This window comes from Zea mays, chromosome 4 (genome assembly GCF_902167145.1).
Source record: "Zea mays cultivar B73 chromosome 4, Zm-B73-REFERENCE-NAM-5.0, whole genome shotgun sequence".
NCBI lineage: Eukaryota > Viridiplantae > Streptophyta > Magnoliopsida > Poales > Poaceae > Zea > Zea mays.
The window spans coordinates 5,247,933-5,268,472 of record NC_050099.1 but is presented as its reverse complement, the minus strand read 5'-3'; positions in this window follow the sequence as shown (position 1 = coordinate 5,268,472).

The window sequence follows — 20,540 nt, the reverse complement described above, 5'->3', positions numbered from 1 at the left end:
TCTTAACATCTTCATGACCTTCAAGTAAAGTTGTGGTGGTTTTCGTGGTGATGACCACACACTCTTGATGTGGAGTGGTGTCATATCAGTGTTTAGAGAATGTGGAGATCCTCTTCCTCATGTGTAGAAGCTCTCTTAATTACCTTCCTAAATTATTTATCGGTTATACTTGATTGGATCAACTCTAGGTTGTAAAACTCTTTGTGAGTGAGAGTTAAATGGAGTGCACTATAAAAAAAACTTGGTTTTATGTTTGAAATTAGATACCTAATTGACCTCCCTTCTTGAGAGGGAGATGAGACTGGATAAAAAAGAAACATAATGTGGTATTCTAAGGGTTTAATAGCTAAAAGGGCATGCATTTCTTTTACAAGGTGGTCCTCTTTGGTGGATGTCTAAAAGTGGAGTTATTTCTAAAGGTATATGTTTTAAGGGGTCTACTCTAAAAATGATTTATAGAGTTTGAATTTGCCAATTGGCCACCTTAGATCATTCTTAGAGGCAATATACTAATGCACCCATCTTTGTCAATTCAATCCAATGTCTCTTGAAATTATTTTTGTAGTACCAGAATGAGGTTATATGTGACAAGTTTTGTTCCAAACAAAAAATGCAATCGCAATTTGGTGGTGGGAATCCTCTTCCATCCCAAGGGAAGGGCCAATGGTTCAAAGGTTTATGATGTGTCTTTTTCTTTTTAATTTTATATTTATTATTGTTATTATTTCACTTTTTAGTTATACACTCCCCCTTATACCCTTCCATTTTTCTATAGAAAACCAACCTTGCTCCCCGTGGAAGGAGGCACATGAAATACGAAAAACTATTTAGGTGGAGAATGGGCAACATAAACAATACTCCATCCATCTTAAAACATAAGGAATTAAAGTAACTTTTAGATAAGATAAGCAACTTGACAAAATATTGCATTGCTTCTCACTAATTAGGAGAGAGCGAGTGTTGCTTTCCTATTTGATAGGAACCTTTTATATGTTATTATTTTTCTACCATAATTAGGCCATATTTGTTTCGTTCTAGGTGTTGGATATTTGATTTCTATCTCCTGAAGGCATTGAAAATTAAGGCAATACAAGTTAGGAGTATGGACTTTTGTCCTTAGTTGTTAATGTGAAGGATGAAGATCTTTAGAAGGAAATGCACGTGAAAACAATGCATAATGAAATGATATTGCTCAACGGAGTATGAAAACACATTATATTTGCCTTAGCATTTCTTATTCCATCTCCCATTATATTAGATGAGTTTACAAGCATACATTCAGCTCCTTAACACAAGGTGGCGCGAAGGTTCTTCGAAGGCTAAGCAACACAAAACTATGGCCCTCGGAAAAGGTACCTTTTTGTAGGGCACTGTTCATCTATTATAGGGAAAATGAACCGCCTTTGTACATAATTACAACCATACCCATCAAGGCTTTACATACATTATTTACAAATGACAGCAGGACAATAACGTATTTTCTCCATCGTCGGCTGCGTGGGTTTTGGCCTTCGTTGTTTGGTAGCTTCTCCTCTAACTAAAGTCCGAAGTTATCGACTTCGGCTATCATCTTTTCTACTTGCGCGCACAGACGAAGCTTCCTTGTACACTGCCTCAGCCAAAGGCCAGCTTCGTCCGCCAGTAGAAATGTTCCTGAAATACACTTGCTTGTGCCAAAGGAAAAGGTTAAACGAGTGATTTTAGCAGAGAAGGCCCCCAACAATAGGATTATATAATCCAACTTATGGATTATATAAGCACCTAATGATCTGCTTATAGATTATCATAATCTAATTATCCAGATTATATAATTCACCTAAAATTTTGTGTTATTTGTTTGTCTCTTAACTTATTTAAGCTGGATTATATAATCTAGGGGATAAACAAACATGAGTTTAAATAGGAAAGGTAAGTATACTTAGAAGCAAAGAGGTACATAGTCTGTTAAGGGCATCTCCACTAGTTCCCAAAAGAAGTCCCTAAAATTAACTTAGGGTGTTATTAACCAAAAATCATCCTCCAACAATTCCTTAATTGAGGTCCCTAAACATACCAACTTCCCAAATATTGTTATTTAGTTCTTAAACTTGGGGACTGTAAAATCATTTGCTCGCCATCGAGTTCACACCTATGTATAAGTGATGCACTTTGAATGATTTGAGCTGCGAAAAAGATGAATTCGTCATCCTCTTTTGATAAGTCTGAAGATGGCCCATCCAAAAATTTAGAGAAAAACGACCAACTAAGATTCATACAGAATGGAAATATTAATAAAGAGAAGAACTAGAATTATTGAATTTTATCATACAAATAAAACCAAATTCAAAGATACAAGTAATAAATAGAAAAGCCGAGTTAGCATAGTATTAAAATATTTAACTACCTACGAACTGGGAATTGTTAGAGACTAAGGTTGATTTTGTTCCCAATATGTGTTAAGCAACTTGCTAAAACTGAGTGTAGGAAGTCTTATTTAGGAACTAGTGGAGATACTCTAATAAAGATAGAGGAGAGAGAGGAGCCGATGATTTAGAATATTTATATTTTGATATAAATTTTGAACCGCCGATTCATTATGTTTGTAAAGCCCTAAAATTTGTATAAGATAAAATAATAAAATAAATAAATACATGCATTTATATAAAAAGTGTTCTGGAGATTATTTGATTTTCTTTAATTTGTGCATATTTAATTAATGGAATTATATGGGTCAAATAGCAAATAAATAAATACAGAAATGTGTACCTCATGTTGATGATTTTGTTGTGATGCATTTTTTTAAAAAAAGAATCATAACTTGAATTATAAATGAAAATACAGAAAAATGCGAAAGGAAATTGTGATACAGTCATTTTTTCTCTAGAATTAAAATAATAGAAAGAAGGATAAATAATAATAGTAGGATTTATATTCACCTTAGGATTATGTTTGTGATTAGGATCTGAAAATTCAAAACAGAAATTCGAATTTGGAAAATCACAAATTTAAAATTTAAAACAGAAGATAAAATAGGGGAATAGAAATGAACAAAAGAGAAATGAACTACTAAACGACGCCTGGGCCAAAATCCCTAGAACTCGGCCCACTTTCGTTTTACCTGCTTCATGCGACCAGCCCATCTCAGCCCATTCGCGCTCTCAATCGCTGGCAAGCTGGACCCACACGCTAGACGTCCCCTCTGCCGCGCGCACTGCTCTCCTTACTCACTGGTGTGTGGGCCCTCGTGGCCAGTAACTGCGTGCGCCCGCGTCTCGATCTCACGTCGCCCACGCGCGCGCTCACCGGGCCACTGCCCGTGGGCCCCGTTCCGCAGGCACTTGCGTGCACTCCATGTCTGGCGGGGTCGCCTTGTCAGTCGTTTTTTCCCAACAGAAAGCGCCGAGATCGTCTCAACGCCATCCGCAAAACCTGGGCTCGGCTCTACAAACGCGCTCCCGAGCTTGCTCCTTGGTGACTATAAAATCATGGGCACCGCTCCCTACCTCTTCTCCGTGGCCTAAAACCCGACTGCGGTGGGAGCAGGGAACGGTGTGCCGGGGTTGCACAGTGGGTGGCGGCAATCACCATGGAACCTCGCCGGCGTCTACAATTGGAGCGCGTGATCTGGTTGGGAAGCTTCATCGGGTCACGTGGGGGCGAACCGTGCCGTCTTCGAAAGGGTAGGGCGCCGCTGAACCCCGGAATTGCTCACCGGCGATAGGGCTCCACCGTGGACCCTCCATGCCGCGTGGGTAGCTAGCTTTGCGTGCCCAACCACCGGTAAGTGAACTTGAACCCTATCGCCATTGTCTCATCTCCGCATAGCACGTTTCGTTTGTGGAAAATAATTGCAGTAGGGCCGGATTGCCGTTCTCCGGCGTGTTCGCCGCCGCAACCAGGCGGGGTGCCGCCGTGATTCGGCCGGTGAGAAAGGGGGTGTGCGTGGACCGTTGATCTGGTTGTGGGTGGTTTTGATTAAAAGCTACCCTGTTGTTTCGCGGGGATCATCTCGTTCGTCAGTCGGTGGATGAACGGTCGGGGTCGGGTCTCAACGTTTTAATGGTTGGGTCAAATCTGGGCCGTGGGCTTTTAATCCAAAGGTTAATACAGATCCATACCCCTTCGGCTTGCTGTCTTGCAAAAGAGCCCTCCTGGAATTTGAAAACCAACCCGCAATCCACGGCAGAGAAACTCTGAGTCTGCGGACGTTTTGTGTTAACGCCCCTGTACTTTCTGATAATATTACGCCAAGTCCAGAGAACAATAAAAATAGAAAATTGATTATAGAAAATGATTTTTAATACAAAAACAATACTAGAAACTTGTATAATTCCTAGAAACTTCAAATTAAGTCCAAATTGATCCATTCTAGTTTCTATAATTTTGTAATAATATTGTCTATCAACTAGTAACACTGTTTAGCCATGAAACTTGAATTAAAATTATTCATTTGGATTAATCTATTCTAAGCACTAAATAATTTCAGAAATTCATAACTTAATAACCGTAGCTCCGAATTTAGTGGTTCTTGTTTCCACGATCTCGTAGCAGCGCGTAGATTATTATTATGCAACTTATTCTTATGTTTTGTGTGATGTTAATTTTATCTATACACTGTTTGTTTGTATTGCTACGACTAGTGCGAGGTACGAGTTATCTGAAGAGCAAGTTGGTACCTGGAATCTCAAGTCCCAGGCAAGTTGTGCCCTTGATCACTTCTTTTACCCACTCATGTTCTAATTAATCATAATGATCTGCATAGGTTAATTTTGATGGGACCTAATAGGTTACCCTAGTTTGTCTATCTTTATGCCTTGTTTACCACTGAACTTTTTGGGTAGTACTTGCTAGTGCTATATGTGGTTTTGGGCATTGAGATACACATTATTCATGATTATACTTTTGTTATCCGTTGTTATTTACTGTTCATGTCAAGATCATTAATGTTAATTGGAACATAGAGCTTAACTTGAGAAACACGTGCCACCACAAGGGTTTATGGACGCCCTTGGCTGATTAATTAGGAAAGCTAGTGGAGGACTACCTTACCCGAAAGGGGCAAGGGCAGTAGGGGAGTGGTCAGTGTAGGGAGGCCCTCGGGAGGATTTTGCTGCGATGGCGGTCCTGCAAGGGATTCCTGCATTGGAGCTTCCTATAAACTGTAGCGGGTTTTCTGAAGCTAGTGGAACTTTGTAAAGGCCTCGTAGTGTTACCCTGCCTCGCCTCCTCGGTAGAGGTGTATGGGAAGTCGTGATCCCTTGGCAGATGGGTAACATGACTTGTGGGTAAAGGGTACCACCTCTGCAGAGTGTAAAACTGGTATACTAGCCGAGCTCACGGTCATGAGCAGCTCAGGACTCTCTGATGATTAAATTATGGAACTAAATTCAATTTGTCATATGCATTGCATCGCAGGTGATGTTGTTACTTCTGTTCTACTATTTAATTGGGTTGGTATTTACTTATACTTAGTAATTGCTAATAAAATTTTGACCAACTTTAAAAGCAATGCTCAGCTTCAACCATCCTCTTTGGTAAGCCTTACACTTCATGAGCTCCCACCTTTGGCGAGTTCATGCACATTATTCCCCACAACTTGTTGAGCGATGAACGTATGTGAGCTCACTCTTGCTGTCTCACACCCCCCACAGGTCAAGAACAGGTACCGCAGGATGAGGCGCATGGAGGATGCTGCGATGAGTTCGTGAGAGATCTAGGCCGTCGTCTCCCAGTCAACTTTGGGTTGCTGGACCGTTGTCTCCTTATAATGTAATTATTTATTTTGTAAAGAACTCCTATTATTTAGTAAATATGTGACATTCGATCCTGTGCCATGATTCATCATATGTGTGAGACTTGGTCCCAGCACACCTGGTGATTATGTTCGCGCCCGAGATTTGGTGCTCCGAAATCCGGGTGTGACAATGTTTCAAAAAGAAGGGAGTATTAGTTATTATAGGAGATATAAATAGATACGAATATTGATTTGAATATGGATATGGCTATAGGAATAAGTGTATGTAATCGATAGACCAGGGGTGGATCTGAAGGGAGGCTAGGGGGCTCCAGCACCCCTACGGCTATGAAACTCCATTGAATATAGAGGTGAGAGATAGAGGAGGAAGGAGAAAGAAGAAGAGAGAAAAATTAGCCCCTCACTCCATTGGAGAAAGAGGGGGATGTTAGGAAAGAAGGGAGAGGAGAAAGAAGAATAGAGAAAAATGAGTCTCTATACCAATTTGTGTTGGCTCCACCAATGGTCAATATATAATCAGCCCCTCTTTTAGTCCTATTTTGGATCCGCCACTGCGACATACGAAGTTTATTGATAGGAGCAATTGCGTATGTAACTGCAGATTTGTTCATGTTTTTTAGACTTTACATGTTTGCCCCTATTTTTTCCAAACAAATTGTTGTGTGCCCCTAATCCGTTAGTTATATTTAACAGTGTTAAGTCTTTATGAAAAGATAAGAGATAATGCCGCGAGTGCCCTGTTTTAGAGTGTAATTGTAGTTTTGCCCAATTTTTTTAGACTTTACATGTTTGTGTGATAATTCAAATTATTTTGACAACAATTTAAATTATTTTCAAAATAAAAAAAATACTATGATAAACTATTTAAATTGATGTTAGGAGGCAAAACAATTTGAACTATTCAAATATTTTGCCTCCTCACAACAATTTGAATAGCTTGTCAAAATAATTTTAAATTTTGAAAATAATTTGAATTGTTGTCCAAAATAATTTGACTTGTTGCGAATTTTTTTTGAATTTTCATAAAAACACGTAAAGTCTATAAAATAGGGGTAAAAATACAGTTATACTCCAAAATAGGGGCAATGACGCAATTGTTCCGTGTCTTTTTTATCAAGACTTAACACCGTTAAATACAACTAGCGAAATTGGGGTTCCCAAACTAGCCCTAAAAGGAAGAACAAAGTGTATGCGAAAGTAAGACATGCATCGTCAAGCAAAACTGATTAGATCCAATTGGATAGTGAAATATTCCATTCCATACCAAAAAGAACACAATTCTATATTGGAGCCAAGTGTTTTCTTGTATATTTAACCTAATTTGTAGAAAGTAGTATCATTATTTATGTCTTCAAATAACTTTACTATGTAAGTCCATTGATTGATCTAATATTTGATCTCATAAGTGTTGGTACCCTTTATATAACTTTGGTTAATTAAATTTATTTGGTTCCTTAAAGAGTCAGAATTGTATTTTTTTTCTTCTATAGAGGGAGTAGAAGTTGTTGTGCAGTATACGTATATATACCACGAGCTGACGAGCCAGTCCAGGGCTTAAGGCAATGAAAAAAAACACAGGGTAACCAGAGAGGCTGAATCTGCTGCCGGTTGTTCCAGTGACACACAATTAATGATCGATGTGCGATCTGGATCAACGTGTTCAACTGGCAGCGGCGGCACACATGCATACAAGGTTGTCTAGTTCTTCGTCAACGCAGCCAAGGTAAAAGGCCAGGCCACCACTACTCGTCGTTAGTACCTTCTGTTCTGTACATGTGTGCCAATGGCCAATGCAAGGCATACACATGTATAGAAGAAGTACATGTTGCACAGCAAACCATGCAGTCAGAGTTGCATGCGTAGTGCTGTTGAGACGACCTGGAACCTCTCCCCCCTGTGGCTGCAGCGGTCGGTCACTGCTGTCGTCTTCATATATCCTCATCGCCATGAATATACAAGCACATCGTCTGCGGCACTAAGCAACATGCCTTTTTTCCATGGCTTTGAATTGACCCTGCACGCGTTTGCTAGTTTCTGAGAACTCTGAATCTTTAACAAGCCATATATTCAACATCTGCATGGTTTGATTGATTTGTAGGAACATGCATGTATGTATATATATGTAGGTGAGCTAGATGAGCAGTATGACACACATGTGCAGGGAGACGCTCGTCACTGTGGTGAATGGGCAGTTGCCGGCGCCGGTGATAGAAGCCACCGACGGCGGCTCTGTAATAGTAAACCAGTCACCACTCAACATGACAGTACATTGGTAGCTAGTTCATTACGATACGTACCTATCAAAAAAAAAACCACCGGAACAATCACTCCACTGTTTATCTCTTTGTTTCAAACAGCAGAAATGTCTTACCAGGTATGTCAAAAAAATCAGAGATGTTTAGAAGGCTTGCATCTTTTATAGTAAAAAACGGAGCTGTCCGCTTCGAATTAAAGTCGGCTATTTAAACTGCTGCAACTGTAATCTATAGTGACAAAAACATTGTAGAATTAGTAGAAGCTGGTATGGATTAAAGCCAAACGAATAGACTGGTTCTCTGTATTTATATACAGAGACAGATCAGGACACTATTAAATATATTGTATCTGGTGGGTGCCCAGCACAGCCCATTTAACCATCTATGCGAGATGGACCTTGAATTAATAGATGGACAGAGATTTCGTGCAAGGTTTCCTCGATTCGACCAACCCAGTGCATCCACTATCAAAGGCAAGTTTGGAGATCTCTCCAACTGCGAAGGAGCCATGGAAGATATATGCTGGACATGGAGCCTGGCAAGACCTACCTGCTACAAGTAATCAACGTTGTACAACACAGCAACCATAGCAATGGCGGGCTGCTCACCATCACTGCTCCATCGCCACGACGTAGTCTTCCGATCTGAGACTCCCTCTGTGTTTGGCCTCCGGCGCCCGTTTGGCCTCCGGCGCCCGTGTAGGAATGAAGCCCGTCTATGGAGCTGCCATCAAAAGGACAGCAGCATTAGTACTAGCAGCGACTGGTGCTCGATATTTGGCACTCCCCTTAAATATGTAAACTCCTGATGTAATCAATAAACTTCTGGGTCCGTGAAATGTAACGAATGGTTACGGTAACGATTCACACTTATCATTATTAACAAATTTGAATAAGACAGTATCAATTTTTAGTGTGGTATCTGATTACGATTAGACTTAACCAAACATAGTTTAACGTTATCGATACCATTCACGTTAAAAATATGTAAACCAAACAACATCTAATGTACCCTGAATCCGCTAGGGCGGTATGACTAATCTCTCGTGTGGACTCTTCGTCCCCCTTGTTACCCGTTTCAAAAAAGTAGCAATGGCGCAACGGCCTCCTTGAGATCATTGTTCGGCTGCCCTACAATCGTAACTGCTGTAACTATTCAAACTGCAGCAGCGGTAATCTATAAAGATAAAATACTATAAAGCTGTAGCTATAGCTGAATTAAAGCCACAACAAGCCACAGCGAAATAGGCAGATGTCGTCGACCCGTTGTCACATATCTGAAAATGCTCCAGTGGCCCGAGAGGCCGGACGCGTACGCCATGAGGACGTCGTTCCACTTCCGGTGCCAGCGAGGCAAGCAGTCCTGCAAGAGCGATGGAAAGCGACGAGACCATCAGCGTGACGACCATGAACAACGTCTTCGAGCTACTAGCTAATAAAGTAATAAGGCTCCCTTTGTTTCCCTAGCTAAAGTTTAGCAATACATTTTTTTCTAAAGTTTAGATCCTCTGGTTCCTCGTGAACCAAACAGTCTAGCTAAAAATATTGTGCTAAAGTCAATTAGCATTTTAGCTCCACCAAAAATGCTAACTATGCTAAAAGTGTCCTCAATCCCATTTCTCACTACCGGAATCGCGTTCTTTGTCGAGTGTCACTCGGCAAAGGCCATTTCTTACTACAGGAATCGCTTCTTTGCCGAGTGTAAAAAAAACACTCGATAAAATATTTGGCACTCCGCAAAGAGCCGAATTCTGGTAGTGTCTCTCTCATCTTACCCCACCAAATTCTCTCTTTTCTCTATCCCGAACAAAATTAGTTGAATTTTGGTTTTTTTTCATTTTGGACTCCGACGAGAATTGGTTTTCGATGCAAATTTTGAAAAATCCGATTTGCTATTTACAAATTTCAAAGAGTCATAAAAAACGAATTTTGGTGCTTTTGGACCGAAAAGATCAGTTGACCACGTAAAAATATAATTTTTAGTACCCTAAGCCGAGTAGCCGACCCACCAAAACCCCCGACTCATAGTTTCTTCAATCTTTAGTTATGCAGAGTGCGTCTGATGCCTTGGCCTTTCCTGTAGTTCCTGCAGAGCTCACACCGCCGACTATAGAACTCGCCCAATCGCATGTCGCCTGTCGTCGTGCACCGTTGTAGAGCTAGACATCCACTCTCACAATAGTCCTCACAACAATTAGATTTTTAATCCCCAATTTTAAGGTTTGTATTGTGATTTCTAAACCCTAAATGCTAGCTTTGACGATAAATGTGCAACAGTTGTTGTCTTCTTCGTGGTTGATCGACTATGTTTTTTTGGCTAAAATATGAATAAACAGGCGGATATTGCCTCACTTTTTCATGACCATGTTGCAACAAAAATACCATTTGTACCACCATCGTCGCCACACCCGCCATCAAGACCACCAGTTAAGTCACCTTCCACATGGTCTAAGGTATTTTATAACATGTTCGAATTATTTATATTCTAATGTATATAGCTTTCATGTTTAATTACTGAATGTTAAACTTTATATTATTTATTGAATTGTTTACCAAGTTTACTATGAAATTATATATATTATCTAGAATTATACATGGAAAAAATTGTTGAGACACACCCTATATAAAAATCTTAGGTCCACCACTAATTATGGCTTATTTGTTTTCGTGTCGTGTCGTGCTTTAGGTTGTTTTTGTGTAGTGTTCTTGTTAGCGGAAATGGCCCGACCTAAACTTTCAACTAGATACCCAAATATTGGATGCCTGGTACTACAACAGAAGCAGCCTGGACTATGACGACACCGTGGTGGTCGAGTTTGTTGACGGGCCACCGAAAATTTTCAACTTCACCAATCGTGCGCTGAGCCCATGATGCCAACATGACTCGAGGAGTTGGAGAAGACGACCAGGGCGATGGTAGCGTGGTGGCCGGTTCCGGCACGACGCTGTGATGGAGGTGGTGTTCCAGAGCATGGCAATATGGCAGGGTGACTCCAACACAATGCACCTTCATAGGCACGACATGTTCGTGCTCGCCCAGGGGCTTGGGAACTACGATGTGGCGAGGGACATCGTTATTGTTGTAAGGCCGTCTTCGGTGGATCGTGTAAATATGACATCTACACTGGTTGACACTGTTTTGCAGAGTGAAATAAATGATTTGCTAAAGATGACCTAAAGCTAGGTGGGTGGCCAACAATTCAGGTGCACACACGTTTTATTTTGGGAACATTCTAAGCTCATGGAGCCTTCATACTCATATAAACATTTTGAATCTATTGTATTCGTGAGTAATCAAACGACACCGTCATTTTCTCCCTTACTCTAGGGCCGGAGCTGAGATTTTGATGGCCTAGGACGAACATAAAAATTAGGCCTCCTATATAAATATAAAAATTTTCAGTATACATGTATATGATTTTATATTATATCGATAACAATTAATGTGATATCAAAATATTATATCCGATAAATTTTACAATACTTCAAAAGTTTCTTTTAATATTTCTTGAGTTAAAGTCATCAATGATTGTGTTGATATCAATCTTAACTAATATTTTTTTATCATGGCGTCCTATTTGAGAATGTTTGGAGAAACTTGTGGTTTTATGACGATGAGGAATCCTAACCAAATCCGAACATCTGCAGGTGTGGGAGGTCAAAGACCACCTTTTATATTGAATAATTAAGACTATGAATCGCTCTTGAATGTATTGCAGATCATGATCTCAAGTTCTCAACTTTATATTGAATGATTAAGATTATGAACTTCAATAAGTTTATATTGAATAAGGTTATGAACTTCATTAACTACGCACTAAAGCTAGCAGCATGCATACATGAATTAATGTTTGAAGGTAGGAGATTCAATCTATAGGCTACATATTTCATGAGCCCGTTTAGGACGGTTTTCCACCATCTTATAGTCAAACAACTGCTCCATGATGCAGAGCTCGCTACCGGCATCAGAAACACCGAATTTCTCATTTAATCTAACACATAATTCTTTTGCAGCTCCATGAGCGTCAATCACGGTGCCTTGAAATAGGTTATCGGTAACCTCGAACATTCGCTCCCTTTTCGGAGTGAACTGTTCGGCTTCCCCTGTGCGGCGTGATAACAGTTCATTGCTGTCAACTACAGTATCATCTTACTATACCATCTGTTGTAAAATGTCCCATCAAATGGTTCACTTGGTTTTAACGCAGCAGCAAAACCACTGACGGAAAAATGCCTAATATCAGATTTCTGGATTGTTAGAAATTTAGGCATTTTCAATTTTAATTTAATCTAGAAAAACAACGTGATATATGTGACGACATGTATCTGCATGTGTGCATAACTACTCGTATAAGAAGTAAACAACAATAAAACATGCACAAATACAAATAACAGAAAGACCCTGCGGAGGGACCGATGCTCAAGGCATCAGTAGCTCCATTCGCACGAGACATCCTGTGTGTATGTTCGATGTAGCCGTACAAAGTTAATGCATGAAGATGTATGCAGTGTAGTCCCTCGAACGATCACCCGGGGAAGACGACGAAGAACATGATGTTGACGAAGCAGCGCTGGGTCGAACGGGTCACGTGAGCAGTCGCGAATATGCTCCCTAAAAATCTGATCGTCCGCACACCCGTGCAAGTGTATCCGTGCTGTTTGCAACGCGTGTGAATATATCGCGCGTACCTGGAAGAGTCTTCCCTCTCCATTCTTATAGGCAGTTAGAAGGAGGGACAACAGATAGAAACAGTCGCGCCATTAGAACTGGAAACCGACGAGTAATTGATGTCCGTTACCAGCTAGAAGACAGGAAACGGACGATCATCACTCCAGGCAAAATACGCAACCGTTTGAAAGGAATATTCGGACCAAGGTCCGTCTACCACGAGCCACAGCCCGGCCGACGGCGGCGGTTGTACGATGGCGCGCGCGTGGCAGTCATTCATCCTTTTTTCAATTTCTCAATAGATGCACCAATGATCTACATATTTAAGTTGATTGATTTGTCTCTTGAACTTCCAATATGATGCTAAATTTATTAGTATACCATAACATTTAAAGTGAGTTATTAGTATTTATTATTATTGAATATTAATTAGACCAGGACCATATTTGTCCAACAGGCACGACATGTTCATGATCGCCCAGGGGCTTAGGGAACTACGACGCGGCCCTGGGGCAAACATAAAAAGCGGACCTCCTTTATAAGTGTAGCATTTTTTCAGTATACATATATATAATTTTATATTATATCGATAACAATTAATATGATGAATAATACATATGGATTGTGATGAAAAATAGAGTATCCAAATAAAATATCAGAGCCTGTTCGGTTAGGGGTGAATTGAAAATTAAATTGGAAAGGATTTAATCTCCACAATCCTCTCCATCCACCTCTAACCGAACAAAGTCTCAACCTTCTCCTAAGCGGAATTTACACCCAATCGAGCTCAATACATATGGATGAAGGTTGATAATATAGTATCCAAACAACGTCTCAGAGCCTGTTCGATTAGGGTGAATTGAAAAGAATTTAATCCCCCAGTCCTCCCAATCCACCTCTAACCGAACAAAATCTCAATCTTCTGCTAAGCGGTATCCTTTCTATGGACTATGGCTAGGGATTCATGTGGGCCATTGATAACCTTTGTTTGGAATAAGATTATGAACTTCACTAACTACTGAAGCTAGCAGCATACATGAATTAATGTTTGAAGGTAGGATTACGCTACATATGCGGGCCTCTCTTCTAATAAAACAGCATAACTTTGTGAAGGTAAGAAGAAAATTTTGTAGCGGCCCCCTGCTGTGTTTACAGTTCAAAAAAAACATAACAAATTATATATATATATATATATATATATATATATATATATATATATAATGCTATATTTACAGTTCAAAAAATATTTCGAATTCCATTCAATTCATAATCCAAAACTCCTACCCACACCCTATATATATATATATGTAGGGTTACAACTCAGATCCCGATGGATTGTACGTAGCCGTTTGGTGGTACATGATCAACTAATCCTGATGCTAGTAAGTTTCCAAGCTCCAATCCATACGCCTGAACGACGATCATGCATGAATGGTGCAAGTTTAAAGATGCATGCATGCACTGTATTTCCTCGATCAGTAGATGCCATCGATGAGGCCTTCATAGGCATAGGCATAGCCGTCGCCAGCATGCACGAGCGTCCTCATTACGGTGTAGATGCGGCACGCCGTGTGGCTCTTGGGACCCGCAAGTCTCGGCGGCGCCGGGTCGAGCTGCGGCACGCCGAGGACGGCAGCCACGGTCCTAAGCCCTGCACCGCACAGCTCCGGGCGGCCGCAGTGCTCGGCCATGCACTTTGCGTCGAACACCCGGCCACGGAGCAGAAACCTCGCCCATGCCACCAACTCTTCTGGGGTGTCCGGCAGCGGCTGCCCACCGGACAACATCTTTACCATATACGCGAAGTCGAAGGCGCCGCCGAACGCCACCCACGTCGGCGGCTGGCACCAGTGTGGCAGCCTCGCCAGCACGCCGGCGAGCCAGCCCGCGAAGTAGGCGGAGGGGACGCCGTACTGACGCGCGACATCGAAGTTGAAGCCTTGGGACATGAGGAATCGCACGGACTCCGGGGCGTGGCGGCCGCGGGCGATATCAAAATCGCTGAAATTGAACTCCCAGGCGAGCTGCAAGGAGCGGCCATAGTCGTCGATGGCCTCCGGGAGTTTTCCGCCCTCGTCGCAGAGGGTCAGACCGAGCTGCAGGGCTGGGAGCTCATCCACGTTCGCTTTCACGAACGCGTAGTAGCGTGAGGCGGTGGTGAGCGCGGGCCCCGCCGGCGCGCCGTGCAAGGTACCCGGGTACTCGGTGTCTATCGCCACATATGGAAACATCTGGAGGAGGAAGCCGATGCGGTTCAACTCCTCGATGTAGTTGCTGGCACCCACGGACACGATCTGGAAACGGCCCACCACCGTCGCGGGGGCCGGAATCACGGGCGGCGGGATCGGAAACATGGCGGCGTCGGTCGTCGTTGCGACGCGAGCTGGATCGTCGCCGAGGAGCACCCGCGGATGGATCGTTGCCCTCACTTATATAGATAGCAGGTTCGGAGTCCGGCATGCGATGAGACAGCCGTTAAGTTGGATTGGTAGCCTCATGCTCATCCGATCCGGTTCCTTCCTACACAACGACCCAACTTTATTTCCACACGGTAAGCTCACTAAAAGATAGTATTTAATTAAAAAAAATCTATTTTTTTAAGAAAAGGTACTGTAGGAGGGTCCTACAGTAATATTATTAAATCAAAAGAACCGAGTTTAGGGAGGGAGAGTAAGATTACAAAGAAATGAAAGATAGAGTGAGCCGAAGGGGAAGAGTTACAACCCTAAATTGAGTAGCCAAGATGCAATGTCTTCTTTAAGAGCAGGCTTCACTCTATGACATAACAGGGCAATTTCACTCCTAAACATAGCCTTGCACTCAGGAACCGAAGGGGGAATTTCATTGAAGATCCAATTATTTCTGCACCTCCAAATGCACCACGTCATGATGATAATAGCTTCAAGCCTCCAGGGGACTTGCAAGCGTCTTCTAATTCTCATTAGGGTATGCAGAAGATCCGTAGAACATGGCGGTAAGAGGCTCAAAAGAAGCCAACATCTCCTAGCAAAATTACACCTGAAGAAAAGATGGATATATGTTTCTTCAATCCGGAGGATACAATTATCGCAGGTGAAGTAGTCTAAAGGCATTGCACGACACCTGAGAAGGGAGCGAGTATTCAATCTATTTTTGAGCAACAGCCAGAAGAAGACTTTGTGCTTGGGCTGACATTTAGTAGCTAGATGACAACTCAGCGTACATGTCCTTAATTAATAAATATTTATGTCATAATATTCGCTGTGTACCCCTATACATGTCTAAGTGGACCTGCTGAGCGGCACATGACCCGAGCACAGCATGGTCCGACCCGACCCAGTTTTATTTTTTTTCATAAAAATTTCTATATTAAACCTGAGTATATATAGAGTATAAAAACATGTATACTGTTCTTATGGTTAGCTAGATACACTACCGGAATCAACTGCTTTGCCGAGTGTCTAGAGGTGGTATGGGATGAAGGAGGCCTTGACAGTCCCGTGCACGGTCCGCCGAACAGGCTGCTCTCGGGAATTTCAGCTTCTGTCGGCTATAATTCACCGGACCGTCTGCGCGGAGCGTGGACAGTCCGGTGTGCCAGCTAGGCAACGTCTAGTGGCCACGTCGGCTGGAGGACAACTGTCACATGGAGCACCAGACAGTCTGGTGCCACCCACCGGACGGTCCGGTGCCCCCAGAACAGGAAACCAGCCAATTAGTTGATTTGTAGTCGTTGCACTATGCAGTGTCCGGTGTGCACCGGACAGTCCGGTGCACCCACGGACAGAAAGGCTACCAGGGACTTCCAAATGGAGCTTCAACAACTTCTAGGTCACTTAATTAGGGCTATAAAAGGGACCCCTAGGCGCATGGAGCACAACACCAAGCATCCTTTGAACATCCTACGACTCCGAGACACTGCGACCAAGCTAGAGCATTGATAGTTTGAGATTCGAGCAAGTGTTTGAGCAGTAATTCTGTTGTGTTGTCTCTTGTGCTTCTCTCTCAACTTGTGTGTGTGTGTTGCTTTGATTTTGTCTCTTGTGTGTGTGTTTCTACTCCCCTTACTCTTGTGTTTTATTTGGAATCAACTGTGTAAGGCGTGAGCGACTCCAAGTTGTGGAGATTCCTCACAACGGGAAAAGCTTGTGATAAGAAAGAGAACCGTGGTACTCAAGTTGATCGTTAGAGCAATTGAGAGGGGTTGAGTGCAACCCTTGTCCATTAGGACGCCACAACATCGAGTAGGCAAGCATTTTACGCTTGACCGAACCACGGGCTAAAATTGATGTGTCACTTGTCTAAGTTACTTTACGTTATTGCGATTCTACTCTTTCTAGCACTTCTCTTCACTTACAATATTGCTCTAAGTTTAATACTCACCTTATGAGAGCAATTAAGTGAAGAAGTTCTCTCCTCTCATCCTCTTCATTCGTACTTGGTTTTTTGATCACACTAATTCAATATTAGACCAAGTTTGTTTTGTTGAGCTATTTTTTACAGGATCACATATTCACCCCCTCTAGGTGCCCTCAATTGGTATCAGAGTCATTCTCTTCTTCAAGGGACTAACCGCCCGAAGAGATGAATCCTAAGGGTAAGGGGATCGTGATCAACGACAAGGAGAAAGAGATTCTCAATGTCGACGAGCCAAAAGGTGACAAGATCACCGACTTAGGTTAGAATAACAAGAGGAAGGACAGGAAGAAGAAGAAAAGACGCATCAAGAAGATCAACTACTACGACAGCGACACCTCATCTTCTTCACTGAGGGACGACGACGACGAAGACTCCTCTATGAAAAAGAAAACGGTTAATCAAAATTATTCATTTGATTATTCTTGCATTTTGTACAATTCAAATGCTTATTTATTGTCTATTCCACTTGGCAAACCCCCTCACTTTGATGGGCAAGACTATTCTATCTAGAATCATAAAATACATAGTCATTTATTTTTATGGTAGCGTGGTGGCCGGTTCCGGCACGACGCTGATAAAAAGATATATACTGGTCACTTTGCCGAGTGTTACACTCGGCAAAGAGGCTCTTTGCCGAGTGTCTGGGTCATAACACTTGGCAAAGAGCACAGACCTGGGCACCGACTTAGGTTCTTTGCCGAGTGTTATGTCGCTGGCACTCAGCAAAGAGGTCGGCTTTGCCGAGTGCCACTTGGGACACTCGGCAAAAAACCTTACATGGGGACCCTCCCAAGCCGAGTAGCCGACCCACCAAAACCCCTGGCTCATAGTTTCTTCAATCTCCAGTTATGCAGTGTGCGCATGATGCCTTAGCCTTTCATGTAGTGCCTGCAGAGCTCACATCGCCAACTGTAGAACTCGCCCAATCGCATGTCGGCCTGCCGTCGTGCGCCGTTGTAGAGTTGAGCATCCACGCTCACACATAGTCCTGACAACAATTAGATTTTTAATCCCCAATTTTAAAGTTTGTATTGTGATTTCTAAACCCTAGATGCTAGCTTTGATGATAAATGTGCAACGGTTGTTGTCTTCTTCATGGTTGATCGACTATGTTTTTTTGGCTAAAATATGAATAAATAGGCGGATATTGCCTCACTTTTTCGTGACCATGCATGTTGCAAAAATTACCATTTGTACCACCGTCGTCGCCACATTCATCATCAAGATCGGCAGTTAAGTCGCCTTCCACATGGTCCAAGTTATTTTATAACATGTTCGAATTATTTATATTCTAATGGATACAAGTTTCATGTTTAATTACTGAATGTTAAACTTTAAATCTATTTATTGAATTATTTACCAAATTTACTATGAAATTATATATATTAGCTAGAATTATATATGAAAAAAATTGTTGTGGCACACACTATATAAAAATTATAGATCCACCACTAAATATGGCCATTTATTTTTGTGTCGTGTCGTGCTTTAGGTTGTTTTTTGTGCCGTGTTTATGCTAGCGCAAATGGCCCGACCTAAACTTTTAGATGAAGACCCCAATGTTGGATGCGTACTACTACAATAGAAGTAGCCTGGACTACAACGACACTGTGGTGGTCGAGTTTGTTGACGGGCCACCGAAAATGTTCAACTTCACCAATCGTGCGCTGAGCGCATGATGCCAATAGGACCCGAGGAGGAGTTGGAGCAGACGACCAGGGCGATGGTAGCATGGCGGCCGGTTCTAGCATGACACTGTGGTGGAGGTGGTGTTCCAGAGCATGGCGATATGATATGGCAGGGTGACTCCAACATGATGCACCTTCACGGGCACGACATGTTCGTGATCACTTAGGGGCTCGGGGAACTACGACATGGTGAGGGACATCGTTAGGCTACGTCGGCAGATCCTCTATACTATCCTCTATTTTAAATTTCTCTTTGTAAACATTGTTATCTATAGTTCCGCATAATCTATTTTGCACGCCCTACTAGAGACAATCTTAGCATTGTAAGACCGTATTCGATGGATCGTGTAAAATAGGGGACATGATACTGTAGATGACATCTACACTAGTTGACACTATTTTGCAGAGTGAAATTTGAAGTATGGGATGAGATAAAGAATGAGATAAAAGATTTGCTAGAGATGGCCTAAAGCTAGGATGGGTCGCCGACAATTCAGGTGCACACACGTTTTATTTTGGGAACATTCTAAGCTCATGGAGCCTTCATACTCATATGAATATTTCGAATCTGTTGTATTCGTGATTAATCTAACGCCACTGTCCTTTTCTCCCTTACTCCATCAGGGCCGGAGCTAAGAATTCGGTGGCCTAAAACGAACATAAAAATGGAACCTTCTATATAAATATAATATTTTTCAGTATACTTGTAAATTATTGAAAGGGAAATAGTCTCAATATTTCCTATAATCGATTTTGGTGTTTGACGACCATCACAAACCTTGTGGACTAATCAGTTTGCCTAGTTGATCATTTCACAGGTGCATAAGTTCATCTACAACTATTCTAAATCGACTGTCCGGAATACCATAGATTATTCCGGACAGGAGAAGCTTTTTGGAAAAACAGACTAAGCGTGGACTGTCCGGGCCCTTGCGGCGGACTGTCCGCGACACCAAGGTGACCCTCGGACAGGAACACTGCATAAACGCGAGTCTACACTACGGATCGTCCGATGGAAAAACAAGCATCGTCCGAGACCAAGCGCGGACCGTCCAGCCTCAGGCGCGGACCGTCCGGTCGGCGCAGAACCGAAAAACCCGAAGGTGACGGGTTCGGTAAAATGAATTATAGCGTCCTCGCGGACTGTCCGGGGTGCACGACCGGACCGTCCGCGATTGCCTTTATCTGACATCTGACGATGCATTAAATGCTATATAGCCATTGATATAGTCGTTACTGTTGACCGTTGTGATTTCAGCCGTTGATGTGCAGGGGCGGACCGTCCGGACCAGGGGCGCGGACCGTCCACGGTCGGCAGAAAGGGAGCAATGGCTAGGAAGTGGTTGGGGGCTATAAATACAACCCCAACCACCTCCATTCACTTCACCCAAGCACTCCAATCCTTCACATTCAATACAAGAGCTTGCAATCCATTTAAAGACACAATCAAAGATTCCAATCTCTCCAAGTTCCACAATTGAGACAAGTGATCATTAGTTATTAGTGACTTGAGAGAGAGAGTGATCTGTGTGTTATTTGTCGCTCTTGTCGCTTGGCTTTTTGCAATCGTGCTTTCTTCTTCCCCATTCTTGTTCTTCAATACACTTGTAATCTATACTACCTATTAAGGCTGTAAGGGGTAGGCTGCCTCCCCTGGTTCTGCCTTCGGTGAATCTGCACCGTCCGTTCGGTTCGGCAAATCTACACCGTCCGCCCCCCACGCCCACGTTCGTTCCCCCACCTCCCCACCCCCACCCCGCGTGAGCCGCCGCCGCCCTGCCTCCCACCTCCAGTCCG